At 39.5% G+C, this 12,130-nt stretch overlaps 1 pseudogene; it reads left to right on the top strand.

Annotated features, from left to right (window-relative positions):
- The first annotated feature begins 898 nt into the window (after positions 1-898).
- On the top strand, positions 899-981 carry LOC116095523 (annotated as a pseudogene).
- The last annotated feature ends 11,149 nt before the right edge of the window (positions 982-12,130 follow it).

Here is a 12,130-nt window from a genome sequence, read left to right as displayed (position 1 = left end):
AAAAAAACAAACAAAAACCAAACCAACCATACTAGACAAACCCACTGAAGTCTATTCTCCACCTATGTTCAGGCTTTTGTCTGAACTCAAGTCCTCATTCCTCTGGACAAAATGCCAAGGAATGAAATTGCTGTGCTGTATTCTAAGTGCACATATATTTTTACGATACTATTTTCTGCAAGGGGAGGGGGGGGAGGAGGAGGGTACGGGATTGTTTTAATTTTTGGTATTTTTTATTTTTATTTTTTTCTTCTTTTCTTTTTCTTTTTTCTTTTGGAGGGGAACCTGGGGAAAGAGATATTGTAAATAAAACATCTAATAAAAAAAGATAATATTTTCCAGAAAGGTTGTAACTCGTACAATTCCACTAAATATGAAGGAGTGATCCAGTTTCTTTGCATTCTTACCAGTATTTGGTGTTTCCACTTAAAAAAAAAGATTACACTGGATAAGTGCCATGATAATCTGATTATGGCTTTTATGTCCATTGTCTTCAGTACTGTAGATGAAACCCCAAGGCCTTGCATGTACTAGGAATTTGCTGTACTTTGATGGTCATCTTTAAAAGTTATTATTATTAGTATTAGTATTAGTATTATTAGTATTATTGGTGGTTTTGATGGTGGTGGGTGGCAGTGGTGTGTGTGTGTGTGTGTGTGTGTGTGTGTGTGTGTAAGATATCTGTGTATGAACCTGCATATCCTGTTGTGCATGTGTAGAAGTCAGAGAACAAATTTATGGAGATGTTTTTCCCTTTTACCGTGGGTTCTGGGGATTAGATTCAAGACATGTCAGGCTTATGAGGCAAGTATTGTTAACTGTTGAGACATCTTGCCTGATGTTCATTTTGTAATAGCCTCTTTTTCCAGCTATAAAATATATTTCTTAATAGAATGTCATCGCTTCTCGGCCTTTTGGCTAAGATCAAGTGTAGTATAAAATGTTTATATAATTTGCATATTTTCTAAATTGGTAACTTTTTTCTGTTAGCTTTCAGAGTCCTTTTATATTCTAAAAGTAGCTCTTTGTCAGATGTGTAGTTTGCAAATATCCTCCCAGTCTACAGCTTGCTTCTTTCTTTCTTTCCTTCTTTCTTTCCTTCTTTCTTTCTTTCTTTCTTTCTTTCTTTCTTTTATATTTTGTTTTCCCAGTCTACAGCTTGCTTTTTCTTTTCTTTTTTTTTATTTATTTTTTTAAAGACATTAGTCCATTTATGAGGGTAATTCCTCTTGAATTAATGGTCTCCACTAGACACCACTCTTTTTTTTAAAGAGAATGTCTTTTTAAAATTATTATTATATTAAATACCCTGTAGCTGTCTTCAGACACTCCAGAAGAAAGCATCAGATTTCATTATGGATGGTTGTGATCCACCATGTGGTTGCTGAGATTTGAATTCAGGACCTTCAGAAGAGCAGTTGGTGCTCTTAACTGCTGAGCCATCTCTCCAGCCCTACAGCTTGCTTTTACATCTTAGCAGGACCAGTCTCAAAGCTAGTTTTGTACCTGAGTGGTAGATCCACTTCTCTAGCATGTGTGAGGACATGTTTTTGGATTACTAGTGCCACAAAAAGGATTTTAACTATAAGTACTTTTTCAGATGGGGGCTTGCTATGTAGCCTAGGCTAGCCTCAAAATTACAATCCTCTGCATTATGACCACAAGTGCTGGGTTTCAGATGTAAGCCATCATGCTTGCCAACATTTTTATTTTGGATTAAGTATAACTAAGTAGTTGTGGTTACATGAGTCTTATTTTTAGTGTTAAATTTAAAGAACTTTTTGCCTAATCCTAAATCTCAAAGATTATGCTTCTTTTTAAATGACAAAGAAAAAAATTAAAAAATATATTTATTTCGTATATGTGTGTGTACTCGCACTCATGTCCGTGTGTGTACATGATAGTCAATTCTATCCCTCTACCATGTGTGTCTAGATTATCAGACTTGATGAAGGCTTCTTTACCCACTGAGACATTTTGATAGTTCCCCAAATTTTACTGTATGTAACTCCCACTTATATTTTGTTTGCATTGTCTTTGTGTGTGTGTGTGTGTGTGTGTGTGTGTGTAATAACCAAGAAATCACCACAAAGGACAAAATCATAAGTTTTTTATTTTCTTCTAGAAGTTTTTTACCTTATATTAAATCTTATTTTGTCTCGATTTGCTCTTTGGTTTGTGGATAAGATGATGAGTAAACTACTTGTTTTGCCCATGGATATTCACTTCCCCTAGCATTTGCTTCATTTCATGCCTTCCCCATATTGTGTACTTCTGGTACCCTTGTGGAGTGTCAGTTGACCCTATGTGTGGAGACTTACTACTGGCCTCTATAACTATAACAAACACAAAAAGTCATTTTACAGAATAGGTAAAGTATTTGTAAAGTATGTATCTTTTGAAAAATTAGAATCTGAGGCTGCAGGTTTAGCTGAGTGATAAGTAACCCTGTTTAGAATTCACAAGTCCTTGTGTTTGGTCCTCAATACTGTGCATGCACACATGCACACATATACACAGAAAGACACTCACATCTATCTATCTATCTATCTATCTATCTATCTATCTATCTATCTATCTATCTATTTGATATTTATTTTTTCTGTAACACATTGACAACAAAAGTCTTGACTTTATTTTTAGTGTGCAAAGAACCCAAAGAGATTTTTTTCCCCAAAGATGGCACACAAATAACGAAAGTTCCATGTAAGCTGCTCCATAATACTGATTGTGGAAGAACCACAATTAAAATCTCACTGCAGCACCATAACACTCCTAGTAAGATGATTGTTATCAAAAAGGAACATGATGATAAATGTGGAGGATATGAAGAAAGTAGAGCTTGTACAGATTATTGGTAAGAATGCAAATTGATGCAACCAATTCAGGGAACTGACAGGTTCTTCAGTGGAAAAAAACAAGGGAGTTGAAGTAACTCAGCCATTCTGTTTGAGCACAAGTATAGAGAGTGTTTGAACACATGTACACTGTGCATTTAACCACCAACATTCTCCAAAACACTCTGAGATAGGTAAATTTGTCTTTTTATTTAACTGAAAGACTTATAGCTTCAGAGTTTAAAGTTCCATCGTGATATGTTTAGATTTTGTTTTTATATTTGTTTTAAGTTTTGAAACTTAGACCTTAAAACATTAGGTGTTTGTTTTGGTTTGGATTTGTAGTTTTGCCTAGACCTATCAAATAGCTTCAAAAACAAACAAACAAACAAACAAACAAACAAAAAAACGCCATTGAATTGGTCTTATACTTTTTTTCAAAAATCAGCTTGGCATATTTTTGCGAATCTGTTTCTGGACACTCTGCTCTGTTACACGGAATGATCTCGAAGAATATCCCTTTACCAACACCAGGTAGTTTTGATTAATTGTATTATGTAATAAGTTTTAGAATCAGGTAAACATTTTTTTTTAATTTAATCTTCTCTTTCAAAGTCATTTTAGTGGTCTAGCTCCTTAAACTCTCTTTGTAAATTTTAGAATACTCTTGTCTACAGCTGCAAAAAATATTGCTGGCACGTTGTCAGGTCTATTCTTGGTTTTCAACTGGACTAAACCTGGAATTTAAATAAACCAAATGACACACATGTGAGGATTTTTTCTTAATTAAATCATATGAAGTGGGAAGTCCCACTTTTAGTCAGAATCTTTTGAGGTAGGAAGATATATCTTTAATCCAGATCTATTGAGGTGGGAAGATCCACTTTTAATATGGGCAATACTTTCTACTGGTAGTCTATACAAAGGACATGGAAAAGGGAAGGATTGCTCTCTCTTTGTGTTCTTGCTCTTGCTAATTTCTTCACAGATATTAGAGCCTTCTTCAGGATTCTGGTGTATATGAAGACCAGCTGAAGCATCCAGCCTTGTGGGGTAAAATCTACTGAATTCTTGGATCTTCTGTTGGGAGACAGCCATTGCTGGTCTAGCTGGACCACAGCCTGTAGGCCATTCTAATAAGTCCCTTTTCTATATTATATACATAGATTTATTCTATAAGTTCTGTTTCTCTAGAGAACCCTACTTATACACCACATAAACCAGGAAAGACAAAGGGACCATAGGCAAGGGGAAAGAATTGTACAGAGGTGGATAGTAGGTCACTGCTACCATGAAGGAGGAAATGGGAGGTATCCCATGACTCTGGCTTCTCCAACACCTGACAGTCTCCAACATAGCCCAGCCTTTACCTTCACAGCTTAACTTAATGGCCTTTTAAAGCCTCCATGCAGGTGCTTCCTTGCCACAAGCCTGGCCTCAGCAGCTTTCCTTAGCCACTGAGGGAGATTCCACAATCTTTCTTGTATATTCCTTGATAAAGCCAGGACCACGTGGCTGAAACTGTCAAGTTCTTCTGCTAATTGGAGCTGAAACATGTCCTCTTCCTTTAATTACATTGGCATCTGTTTTCTACTGTTGATGTTCTATTCTTCAATGCTTTGGCTTTTCTTTAATTCCAGTTTGCAGGTTGGAAGCTTAGTTGGGTGAGGTCTTACACTGAGGACACCACTCCCTTTAATCCATTTACTATCAAGCTTTCCTATAAAATTTCTATGTCCTTGAGCACTGGACTCCATTAAAAACATTTCTTGATTCTCTTTTTCTCCTCATAAAATTTGATCCTTTTTATTGTAGATTTGTATGAGTGACCACTAATAACCACTTGATACAATCAATATTAGGCTGTCTCGAAATCTCCTCTGCCAATGCTATTAATCCTAAACTCTTCAATTTAATCTTTGGATGATTTTTAGAACAAGAGTAAACCCCAGCCATATTCTTTACCTAAACATCACAAGAATAGCCTCTAGACCAGTCAATAATATTCTTCCCCTGTGAAACTTCTTGAGATGGGTGTGTATTATTCCCAGCACCACTGTCCTTACTTCTACTAGGATGGCACAGTAAGCCTCCACTTAAAGCATTCAATTGCTTTTCTAGTCCAAAGCCTCCACATTTTCTATATTCCTCCAAACAACAGCATGGTCAGGTCTGCTACAGCATTACCTCAGTCCCTGGTACCAATTTTTGTCTTAGTCAGTGTTGGATTACTGTGAAGGGACACCATGATTAAGGCAGCTCTTATAAAAGAAAATATTTATTGGGAATCTGCTTACAGTTTCAGAAAGTTAGTCTCCATTATCATGGCAGAGAGTATGGCAGCAAGCATGGCTCTGGAGCAGTAGCAGAGAGCTACATCCTGATCAATAGACAGACAGACAAGGGTGGGGGCTGATATGGGATTTTGAAACCTCAAAACCCACCCCCAGTGATATATATATATCCTCCAACAAGGCCATACCTATCCCAACAAGACCAAACCTCCTAATCCACTTAGTCCTTTCAAACAGTGTCACTCCCTGGTGACTAAGTATTCAAATATATGAGCGTATGTGGGCCATTCTTATTCAAACCACCACAAGGTGTCTATCAATCACTTTGAGGAAAGTTGACGTTTTTATGTTGATCCTTCTAACCTATGAACACTGTACCAATATCTATATTTATTCAAATAAAAATTTTTGATGGTTTCTTTCATTACCACTTTATCATTCTCAGCGTGTAAATCTATGTGTGTCTTGTTAGATTTACTCTCCTGAATTTCTGTTTTTGAGTGATTATGTATGGCATTTACATTAGTTACTTTTCCTCCCTGCTGTCATAAAATAACTGATGAAGGCAGCCTAAAGGAAAAACTTATTTCAGCTCATGATTTGAGAGGCTATATCCCATCACTTTGGACCATCTTTAATGTACCCTCTCCAAACATCATACCATCTTCTCCATATTTCACTGAGTTCACTTAGTGCTGGTCTTATGCACATGGAAAGTGTGTATGAGGTCACCCACAGAAGCATGGACAGCCTACCAGTGACCATACCTCCAAGGAAAAAATCCCCTTCTCAGAAGCCACCAAATGCCAATAGCTCCTCAGCGAAGAGACATATTTTCCCAATCCATGCTGGAATTTTGAGTGGCTTGATTAAGACACTTGATCAAGATATTTTTCAGGTTTTATTCAGGTAAGCACAGATGTTCTGAGTTTGTGGGTGCAATAGCCATGTGATGCCCAATGATGACATTTCATAGTTCTCCTTTCCACGAACAGGCTCTTACTTTCTTTTCCCTTCCTCTTCCATGGTGTTTCCACAGCCTTGGGGATGGGAGGATGTTTAGTATAGATGATTTATTTAGACTTGAGCACCCACTCACTAATTCTCATCACTTTGACTAGTTGAGATTCTTTCCATTAACCTTCTTCACTCACTCCAAATATATGCTTCTGTGACCAAGGCTGAAAACAGCACATCTGGGGTGTATAGACATAAATATTTAAAAGACAGCTTAATAACGTAACCACTTAGCAAGATAATGATAGTAGGTTGCCCATAGTGCTTATGATCTCCCAAGCTCTAGGCTTTTGACCAAGTTCTCAGTACAAGGCAAAGATATCTTCCTCCTATGATGGAGACCTTAAATCCAGTAAGAAAGTTGTTGGCTACCATATAACCATCATGATGTTATTGTACCAGTGAGCAAGTCTTTCATGGCAGGTTGGTATTATAGCATGTATGATCCAACACTGGGCAAGATCATTATTTCCACCACTACCATCACCAACACACACCCAGAAGTTTTCATGACACTCTCTGGAACTATGTAAGTTATCCATCAAGGGGGAAGTTTCCTAGTCAGTTCCCAGATTGATTTATCTATGTCCTGCAAACAAAATGTGTGGTGTCTTTAGATAGTGAAATTTAAACTCTAAGTTCCCTCTCATATCAGAAGGGAGGCTTCCTTCTAAATAGAACCAGAAGTGTAAGCTCCTCATGTCTCTGCCAGTGTAGTGTGTATGGGTGGTCCTCATCCATCCATGGTAGCTGGTGCCTTTCCTGCTACAGGAATGATAATTTCTGCCCCAGACTGGACCTTCCATGGCTTTACACTGTCAAAGGATACAGAGGATTGGTGTATGTCATACAGCCTACTGAAGAGAAGGCTAGGCTCTTCTATTCCTCTTTGCATACATGAATGTGTGTGTGTTTGTGTGTGTGTGTGTGTGTGTGTGTGTGTTTGTGTGTGTTTGTGTGTATGTGTATGTAGTGTGGATGTGCCCACTGGTTTTTCTCCAGTTTTGGCTGGAGTAGGGTGGTTTTAGTTTGCAAATTTTGTGTCTTGCAAGTTTAATATTTTGTAATTCCTTGGCTTTTCTGGTCTATGCCTGTTAATGCTTTTGGTCACTATATTTTTCAACTCCAAGCCTGACATAGGTAAGAAAAAGAGAAGATTGCTGTCATTCCTCCCATCCTGAGTACTTTGGTGGTCTGCCTTCTTTATCCTATTAAGACCCCTACTCTGTTTGTTTAACACACAATGTAGAGGAGTTTAGTTGTAATAGTAGGGTGAGGACAGCAAAGGATTTATAGTTCATCTTTCTCTTTCTTAAATTATATTTATATATTTACTTGTTTGTTTGTTTGTTTGTAATGAGGTATGTTTGCCATGACAGAAGTCATGGACAGTTTGTCAGAGGACAAAGGACAAACTGTCAGAGGACAGTTTGGGGGAGCATTTTCTCTCTTTCCCCCTTTTCAGGAATCCTGGGGACTGAACTCAGTTTATTAAGCTTGGTGGCAAACTCAGTGAGCCATCTCCCTGGCCCCCTTTCTTCTATTCTATTTTTTAATTTATACTTTTTTCATTTAATGTATTTTAATCATGTTTTCCCCTCCTCCATCCCTCCTAGGTCCTACCTATCTATCTTCCTAACCACCCAACTTCATGTTCTTTCTCTTAAATAGAAATGCTAAACACCTTCCCTTCCTGTCATTAATATTTCAGAGAAATACCATGACTTAAAATGATTTGAACACTTTTTTAGAAAAATCATTACGTTGATCCTGAAAGAGAAATCTTTTGGGTTTTGATATCTCAATATCGATGGGCAGGTATGTCATATTTGTCTGCTGCAATCAAGTTACTTTGTCATATTATGCAGAAGGGATGACAGATCCTTGAGATCCTTGTAAATGGCAAGCTTCATTGTGTGGGTTTATTTCTATGGCTTGAAGTAGTAATACACCAGCTTTGCAATGTCTCCATCTCTTGTGTTAAGGAAGCCATAATTATTGTAATATCCAATATGCCTTCTCTATCTCTACACTGAAATTTCCTCTTTCAACACACTCACCTATCGTGTCCACCTTGACCAGCAAGAAAGACGCGACCCACGAGCTCTTCTTTATGCAGTTTATTCAGGAACCTTCAACAGTCTTTAGCACCAAGGGCAACGCCCTTGGCCTTTAAACTTCAGAACCAAGGGCAATGCCCTTGGTCGTTAAGCACTCCCAAGCTTAGCCAATCCCAATGGACCATGTGGCAAAAGCGGATAGGTCACCAAATGCGGAAGCAACCAAGGGCAGCAAGCTTAGCCAAATAAGGGCTTTGTTTATGAGACCGCTCGCTCTCGGGATGGCGGAAGCCAGTGCCGTCTTGGGTGCGGCTCAAGTGGCTTTCCACACTCACCCATATTTAAATTATAGTCTAAGCTTTATAGCATATACTTTGCCTATATAACTTGCAATAGATTAGCTGTCTGCTTTTTAGGCCTTCTTCTGAACTGAACTTTGGATAAGGAGTAGATAATAGAGAATTTAAAATTCTCTTCCCTAATAAGTGCTAGAAATAGTATAGGCCACCTTGTTGATTAAAGGTAAACTTTGCCAGTCTGTAAGATGGGGGTGGCTAGAGATCAGACCCAGTCTTGCAAGGGACCATGATGTCTTGGCTCTAAAGAAATCAGGAATAAATGGCAATTCATTTCCTGTGTCACACCCCCAGTCTCTACCTTCTAGCTCCTGATCCCTATACCATAATACCACATCTTTTTTTCTCCCACTCACTACTTCATCATCCCCCAAACTCCCCGTGAAGGCCTCCAAAGAGATAGTGGTTTGACATGGTAATCAGTATTTTCATTCATTTGATATATAATGGTCCCTGAGTGTTTGAAAGTTTTCAGTGAGCTGTTGAAACGAGTGTTCAGAAGATCACTGAGCAATTGTCTTAGAGAAGGCATATCTAAGTCATCTTTATTAGAGACATTAGTACGGGATGTTATTCAGCCTAAAGAACAGGGGTGTGAGGAAAGCATGCCTTCCTGTCCTAGTAGCCCAGCGCTTGGGCATCTGGAGAGTTGTTGTCTTAGCAGGCAGATGAGGGCTTATATTCCTGGGCTGGAGGTGTTGGGATTTGAATTCAGAGGTAGAGGTAATTGAGCAACAGGGAACTGGCCTCTCTGAAAGCTTTTAAGTAAATTAGTGAAGATTTGCTCTTTCTTCATCCTCCTACTTATTCCCTAGGGCAATAGGGCCACAAGCTCAAGCTGTTTCTGTACTGGTAGGCCTCTTTTCTGTGATGACCCACAACCTTGTTCCTGAGTGTGTTCCTAGATTTAAGCTGTTGTGTCCATTCATTCATTCTACCACTGGGTGTCAGCTGTATAATGTGCCAGGCACTATTCTAAGTACTACAAAAACAACAATGAATAAAGTAGACAGAGAGCCATAACCTCAAGGAGTTTATAACTGAACAGACAGATGAAAACCAGGACCTGTAGAATGGCATGGAACACTTATGTCAACCTGCGTGCCAGAGCAGAGGAGCTATCTCTAGCCCCCTAGGTGGTCAGGGACCCATTGTGGCTCCTCTGAAATGAGTTAGACCTTTCTTTCCCCCTTCATCATTAATCTTTTGTTTTCTTTGTCAGGCCTCTGTCTCCAATCACTCTTAGTTTGCCAAATGAGAGAAACGGAAAAGTGGCATTTAAGTCAGAATACCTAAAAGCCCCCTCCCATTTTGTAAGGAATGAGCAGCATAGGAGTATGAGGCCAGGTGCCAGGCATGAAAGAACAACCACTCCACCCCCTGCCCCCCGCCTTGAGCGGGTGAAGACTCTGTTCAACAGGGAATAAGGGATGGCCTGACCTCTGGGGCAGCTGAGAAATTGCATGTGATATACAAACCTCCCTAAACCACTAAGTGGGATCTTCCACAATGTGACTTCTAGTGTGTGACTTGCCTCAATCATATGATCCTGAATCATACATAGCATTGCCAACTTTAGCAAATGAAGGTATAGAATTCTGTTAAATTTTAATTTCATATGAACAACAATGTCTTCACATAAGTATGTCCTATGCAATAATTTTTTTTTCTGAAGCAGTGATGTTTTAGAGCAAATATATCCAGAATATTGCATGGGTTATATTTAGACAACACTACTCATGGTTTATCTTAAATTCAAATTGAATGGTCTCCTGTATTTTATTTGGTAACCAGACCTACGTGAAGTGAAAATTACTATGTAAGGGAAGGGCAGGTTTTATTTTTGGTTTGTTTTCAGAGGCCTGAAGCAGAACTGGTATGGGTTGGCCTTGGGTCCAAAGCAGGAAAGGAAGGTCCTTCTTTTCACTAGTAAGGGCTCAATGAAGGCTATGGGCAGGCCATCTCCAGTGATGGCTTTTAACTGGACAAGTTATGGATCTATTGGAGAATAGCTGTTTTCTTGGTCACCCATGGCCATCAGCTATCAAGGAGCAGGGGTTTACTGTGGTGACCTATACAGTGCTTAGCCTCATAGTTATAGCTATGAAATAGACAATACAGTGATAATTAGCTCTATGGTAATGGAGGAGGAGTGGGAGGTCAAGAACCCTCACCCAGAACCCACCACTCTCTCCTGCCCCTCCCCACTCTATGTGATTTTAGTAGGTGCTAGATTGTAAGAGGTAGGTTAACAAGGTAAATCTCATCCATGCAGCTTCTGTGAAGTCATCAAGCATGCAGGGATGGATCTTTTAAGTGATATAGCTTTTTCACGGTCACTTAGACTTCTGTAGGTATCCCTGACCCACATACCTCTAAGCCAAATAAAATCCATAAGTTAGACTTGGGTGCAATGCTTCCTTGGTTCTGTCTTTGGTGCATTATCTAGAATGAATGAACTTTTTTTTTCTTGTCTTCCCAGTAGCATGAACACAGTAGTCTCAGAATTTCTAAGGATCTGTGAGCACATAGAAGAGAAGTGATCCAAGGGGTGGGACTAAGGATTGGATCTTGGCCATTTCCACAGTTTAGAATAAGGATGGATATATCTGTGTTAAGCACATGGTCTTTTCTGTACATCTAGGGAGGCAGAGCTTTTAGAATATTCCAGATGTTGGTGTGAGTATGAGCTCTTTAGTGTTTAACACCTACAAGATAATGCCACTCAAAGGAAGGCCATTCTGGGACAGGAATACGTTAGCTTTGGGCTTTCCTTAATGTCCTTCACTATTTCCCCCCTCCATCTCTTTTTTTTTTTTTTTTTTTTTTTGGTTTTTCGAGACAGGGTTTCTCTGTATAGCCCCGGCTGTCCTAGAACTCACTCTGTAGACCAGGCTGGCCTCGAACTCGGAAATCCGCCTGCCTCTGCCTTCCAAGTGCTGGGATTAAAGGCATGCACCACCACCGCCCGGCTTTCCCCCCTCCATCTCTTAATGGAAGTGACATCAGCAGCCTGTGTGAACAACATTTTACAGTTTACAAACTGACTGGCCATCTGTCGCTGCTCAGTACCGCCTATTTAGAAGTGAAGAAACCAAAAAGTTTTTTTTTTTCAGTGCTTCCTAGGCTGAGCCTTTATCCACATAGACATCTTTATAACAAATGTCAGTGAGCATATCTTTCCATGGCCTGTGTTAGCAGCTTGGCTAGGAGGGGAGTAAGACTTGGACCAGAGAGCTTCCAGAGCAGAAGGGGTGGTTAGGAAACAGGGTCAGGAGAACAGTTACTAAGGGTTGGGAGCAGTATACTTTCACAGGGCCAGCTTTGGCAGGAATGAGGACTCCTTCAGGGGTGATTTGGTGGAGGGAAGGTGTGATCACTTACAAGTCTCTACTTACTGCTTTTGGCATTGGCCCCTGTTGGTGTCCTGGGTCCTCAAGGGCTTGGCTCACAGCTCACCACTGAAGCGACCTCTTCTTAATGAAGAAGTACAGATCTTTGTTCCATTAGACCCCCAAAGGCCATCACTAAATACTCAGCTCCAACCATTTTGTCAAATGCAACCT

The sequence above is a fragment of the Mastomys coucha genome, chromosome X (genome assembly GCF_008632895.1).
Source record: "Mastomys coucha isolate ucsf_1 chromosome X, UCSF_Mcou_1, whole genome shotgun sequence".
Taxonomy (NCBI): Eukaryota; Metazoa; Chordata; class Mammalia; order Rodentia; family Muridae; genus Mastomys; species Mastomys coucha.
This window is presented reverse-complemented; position numbering and strand designations above follow the sequence as displayed.